Genomic DNA, 6,004 nt, shown 5'->3' with positions numbered 1-6,004 from the left:
ATATATTTACATATATTGAGCTATTAAAACATGCCAAATAACATATTTTACCCAAAAATTGAACATTTTAGGCATTGCCTATGCAAAATTGTACTTATATTACAAGATATTGGTAGAAATCATCCACTTATTTTTCTATATCAAATAATATTTTTCTTGAATCTTGCTTTTGATGTATTCTCGAGTTCTTATACTTTTGAATATGTGTATGAAATGTGTTTTGAACACAATATTTGACTTTTGCGGTTTCTAACCAAAATGTTACTACGTACTTCATATATAATTTTGGTTCGAATATTCTATGGTCACAAATAGCACAACCTGGATTGTGTCCTTCACTTTCTTTACCGGAATAATAATTTGAGAAGGGGATTAATAAAGTTATTACAAGCAACAAAAAATAGTGCAGTATAATTTATATTATCCACAAGTGCTAATGTTAACTGTTAAGTCGTGAGACTTGATGGGGTTCCCTATGTAATTTATTTAATATTTAGTTTATAATAAATCTGCTCCATTAAGAAAAACCTTGTAATCTAATATACATATATAAAGGAGGCATATTTGCTGAACTATTAGAGCGCCACCTAGGATTACTAATGGTTTCGGCCAATGAAAAATAAGATTTTTAATTTATTTTAGAATTAAAAAAACCGAGTGCCACGTAGATAATTAATTAGGTGCCACCTAGATATTTAAATTAATTAATTAATTACTAATATATACAATTCCATCCAAAATCAAACGCTCTAATAATTAAAAAAATAAATCTAAAATAAAATTTATCCAAAATCAAACACTAATCTAAAATAAAATTCAATCAAAAATCAAACATTAATCCAATATTAGAGCGCCACGTAGGAAATCTAATGTTTCATCCAATGAAAAATAAGACTTCAAAATTATTTTTGAATTAAAAAGTCGAATGCCACGTAGATAAATAATTAGGTGCCACGTAAATATTTTTATTAAATAATTATTAATATTTCTTATGTACAATTTCATCCAAAATCAAACACTATAATAATTAAAAAATAAATCTAAAATGAAATTCAATCCAAAATATAAAAAAAGTCAATTTAATCTAATATATAAAATATAGCAATTGATATATGTAGGAGTTTTATTTTAACATAACAATTTAATAGAAACCGTGCATTGCACGGGCTAAAGTCTAGTCACTTATAATAACGAACCCATTATATTTGACTTTCACGGTTTCAATTTCCTCATTGTTGTAGGTTGAAAATGAAAATAGTAAGTAATTTGATATGATGATCACATGTAATTTAAAAATGCATACTGATTTGAAAATGATGAACATGCAAAGAAAAAAAAAATATGTTAATAAAAAGAACAATGGTTTAAAATATGCTCAGTAATAGAACAACAAAGAACAAAGAACACACGTGATATGAACAAATAAAACAAAAAGTATGAACAATTTCATTATGAACATTAACCAGATGATTATTATGAACAAATTAAATAAATAAATAAAAAAAAAAGAACAACAAAAAAGGACAAACAATATACAAATGAACATAAAATTCCAGAAGAAAGAACAAACAATACAACAATTATGAATAATTTTATGATGAATTTAAAAAAAAAAACATGAAAGAACAAACAATACAACAAGAAAGAATAAACCATACAAAAAGAAAGAACCAACAATACAGACGGTCATGCGCTTATAAAAACATAAAAGATCAATGAAAAGCTTAATTTCATTATGAACATTAACCAGATGATTATTGTGAACAAACAATAAACAAGAAAGAACAAATAATTCAGCAACAAAAAAAAACAATATAGAAAAGAACATAAAATTCAAGAAAAAAGAACAAACAATACAACAATTATGAACAATTTTATCTTGAATTTAAAAAACAACAAGAAAGAACAAACATTACAACAAAAAAGAACAAACGATACAGGCGCGCGCGTCGCTTTTTGAGGGTACAGCCAAAGCTGGTTGTACCCGGGTACATCCGTTAGGGGTTAATTGTGAGGTATGGCCGTATACCCGTATGGGCTAATCAGCCTTTTAATAATATAACCACTAATTATTAAAGGCTGGATAAGTGTGCAGCTTAAACGACGTCGTTTAATTAAAAGAAACACACGTTGCACGTGTCTGTTAAAAGTAACATGTACTTCTTCCGTTTCAAAATTATTGCAACACTTTGTTTTTGCACTGTTCACATAATCTCCCTTTGTTTATTTTTTATGATCTATACTTTAGGAAAAATATATTCATGTGGGGTCTTGTTAGATTCGTCTTAATGTATATTTCACGAAAATCATTTTTTTATAATTATTAATTATCGGTAACTAAATACATTAATTGTCCAAGATATGTATTGACAAGCGTGAGAAGAAAAGGTGTTGCAACTAAAAGGAATCAGATGAAGTATATATATAAGTAGTCATGACGTAATTCATTGTATCACACTTGTTTTCCTCTCTCCAGGGGCGGATCCAGGAATTTACAAATGGGGGTCCAACAAAATTATAATTTGCTTTATAATTCTCGTATGTGCTCATTTTAGAGATTTAAAGATGAAAGTTAAGTAGTTACAATATTATAAACGCTATAATAAAATATATATGTTGAAGATTTAGGAACTTTAATTTTTGGGTTTCATAATAATAAAAATCTACACCTAATCCAAATCACAGGGTTAACTTGGCGCGATTTCAAACAAAATGGGGAAAAAAAGAGTGTATACGACAAGTTTTCATATTTTGAAGGAGATTTTTTTTATTACAATTGTCGTTGAAAAAATTGCACAATATGACACTAACAAAAAAATAGGAATATCATTTTCAATGTATGGGGCATTACGCTATTATATAATTACGCCTCTTAAAAATTTAAAAAACATGCAACTATAAGTATATAAAAATAGAGTATAAAATAAATTATTTATATATACTATGCCAATTACAAAATTATTTTGAAGAAAAAAGTAACACTACTAATGTTTTGTATTTTTGTAAAAGCAAAATCATGAATCATATAAAAATAAAAATAAATGAATAAAGAAAAATGATGAAGAAACAAACGACCAACAAAATGGTGAAAAAAAAAGATGAAGAATTTAGAGCATCAATAGAAGGACAAGTAAAAGGCAAAAAGTGAAAAAAAAAATATGTTCATCATTCTCTCTTACTAGGAAGTGAACCCAGGTAACCTATGAGACATAATAATCAAGGAACCACTAAGCTACAAGTACATTTCATTGTCTACATGGCAAGTTAATTAATAATATACTATATTAAATATTCAAGTGTGATTAATTACATCAATTTCAATTTAACAGATTTATTTTTCAAATAATGGGGGTCCCTTTGGACCCCTCCAGGGACATATAGGTCCGCACCTGCCTCTCTCCTCTAACCTCTCACAATTTTCTCTCTTATCAAACCTCATCTTCTCTCACCAAATCACATATTTCTCTCTTTTCAAACCTCCAATTTCATTGTCATTTAACGAAATCCATTGAAATTAAGCAGAACTAGATTATATCCCGTACACGCAAGGATATTTTAAAATTATTATTTAACCATATTTTTAATAAAATATTTATCCTCATAAAAAAATACATAATTAATAAATTTTGAGCATACTCATTTATCGTCTAATATGAAAATTTCGTCTTAACACATATAAATTCAAGGGAAAAAGAGTTTTTTGGGGTGAATTAGAGGTTTGACCTTTAGAAAAAGCTAATTGAGAGTGTTTGATTTGGAGAGGATTGGAAGAGAGGTTTGGGGTGAAAAAGCTAATTTGAAAAGCTCAAAATACGAGTTTTTTGCAATTAGAGGTTTGAGAAAGTTGATGAAAATGACTATTTTGTTATACTATTGCCTATTATTACAACCATTATCAACCTTGGTACCCTACATATTTTTCTACTAAAAACATTACTCCCACTTTCTTTTTCATTTCACCATGTTTACTAGATTCGTTTTTTGGTGTAATAAATTTTATATTAGTACTTTGAATCAATTGAAGTATATTGCAATCATGCTTAAAATTTTATTTGTAATATTTATTTATTTGAAAAATATATATTATTAAAAAAATTAAATAAAGAATAATTTTTTTAAAAAATTATTTTATTTAGTCAATGTTTATTAGAAAAATATAGAGAGAAAAAATTAACACAATAAAAATATTTGTCTAATATTAATAAGAAACAAAGTATGTCAATGTCATTAATGGTCATTTTACATATTAAACAGCTAACAGCTATCAGCTAATTTACCAAACACTTTTACACAAACAACTAATGCAACCAGCTAATCAAAGCAACTAATACAAACAGCTAACAATTAGTCAAACCAGCTATCAGATAACAGTTAACAACTCCTAACTAAACAGCGCCATGGAGTATTTGCCACTAATTTAGATGCCGGCTCAAAATCCAAAGACTTGACCACATCACAATATTCCAATAACGGAACACTTTTCATTACAATGTCTTTCCCCGTCACTACAGTTCACTCCCATTTGAACTATACAGGTCCTATTAATTCAACTTCCACTTCATTGAAGATGAAAGGTATTGTTGGGTTCTGGAATTTCTTAATTCATACTCCGTACAAGATTACAAGCTACGGTTGGAGTCTCATATTTCGGATGATTTGAAGTGTAGAAGAAGAACAAGAATATGATAGTATGATACAAGATACAAAGTACTCCGTAGAAGGTAAGAGATAAAGAAAACACAAGTAAACGAAGACTAAGAAAAATTATGCGTCCCACATCGGGTATAATAGATGGTATCATTTGCTGAGGTGCTTTATAACCAAAAGCTTAGTTAATGATTAAAATATGATCCTTCAGGCAGACAATGGGATATGATGAGTGGTCATTTTTCGCAAATTAATATGCGAAATGGGTGTCCAGCCTAAGCCTGTTACGACAATTTGGGCATCCCCGTTTATACCATCTGATCCCTGTTCTTGAAGATCAACCAAAGTTATTCAAGAAATTGGTTTTCAAATCAGAATTAATTAAGGAGAAACTGGTTTTCGAAAATGAGCTTTTTTATTATTATTATTATTATTATTATTATAAGAGGGTTGATTTTTTTCTAAAAAGAAAATAGAAGTCCAAAATTAACTTAATCAATTTTTTAAATTTTTTTTGTTTTTGAGTTTAGGCAGTAAGTAAAAATTATTGCGTAACTCATCCGTATTCGATTATCTGACCGATCGAATCACTCGACCTGAGATACAAACTTTACTGAAATCACTTGATTGAATTGTACCCGGCTGATTTTGACCACAGTCAGAACTTAACCCGACAAAATGTGTCTAATAATGATTATATGTCTAATAATAATTATTTCATCGTAATAAATCTACGGACAATAAACTGAATATTGGCTCGACCTAAACCGAATCGATCAATGCCCGAAATTAAACCTGGTTTTTTCTTCACTCGAATATGACCCGAAACCAAACTAACGTGAACTCGGTCCAAACAACCCATTTTTCACCTCAAAATGAGTTATGCCATCTGATTCTTGAAGACCACCTAAAATTTTATAAAACAATACTTTTAAGAATTTTATGAATCAATTTTATGATAAGTTAAGACAAAATAAGTCTAACAGAACGAAGCCTAAGATTATATGAGATTGTCTTCACCATCAACTGAAGGTGATACCAGTTCACACTTGTGATTTTAGGTATGTTACTTCTATAGTTTATACATGTTACTTTTTTTATACGGAGTAGTTTTAGGGGAGATACCTTCTTAGTTTAGGTATGTTACTTCTATAGTTTAGACATGTTACTTTTTTTTATAATTTTAGATGAGGTACTTTTTTAGTTTAGGTATGTTACTTCTATAGTTTAGACATGTTACTTTTTTTTATACGGAATAGTTTTAGGGGAGGTACATTTTTAGTTTAGGTATGTTACTTCTATAGTTTAGACATTTTACTTTTTTTTTTTATATAAATAATTTTAGAGGAGGTACTTT

General features: G+C 28.3%; 1 non-coding gene across 1 annotated transcript; it reads left to right on the top strand.

Annotated features, from left to right (window-relative positions):
* Window positions 1-4,867: 4,867 nt before the first annotated feature.
* On the top strand, window positions 4,868-4,972 carry LOC130466659 (small nucleolar RNA Z279/snoR105/snoR108). The gene has a single exon (XR_008926830.1). It is a non-coding gene; the product is annotated as a small nucleolar RNA Z279/snoR105/snoR108 (small nucleolar RNA).
* Window positions 4,973-6,004: the final 1,032 nt, after the last annotated feature.

This window comes from Spinacia oleracea, chromosome 1, assembly GCF_020520425.1.
Source record: "Spinacia oleracea cultivar Varoflay chromosome 1, BTI_SOV_V1, whole genome shotgun sequence".
Classification (NCBI taxonomy): Eukaryota; Viridiplantae; Streptophyta; class Magnoliopsida; order Caryophyllales; family Amaranthaceae; genus Spinacia; species Spinacia oleracea.
Note: the sequence above shows the minus strand (reverse complement) of the source record. Positions and strands in the feature narration are given on the sequence as shown.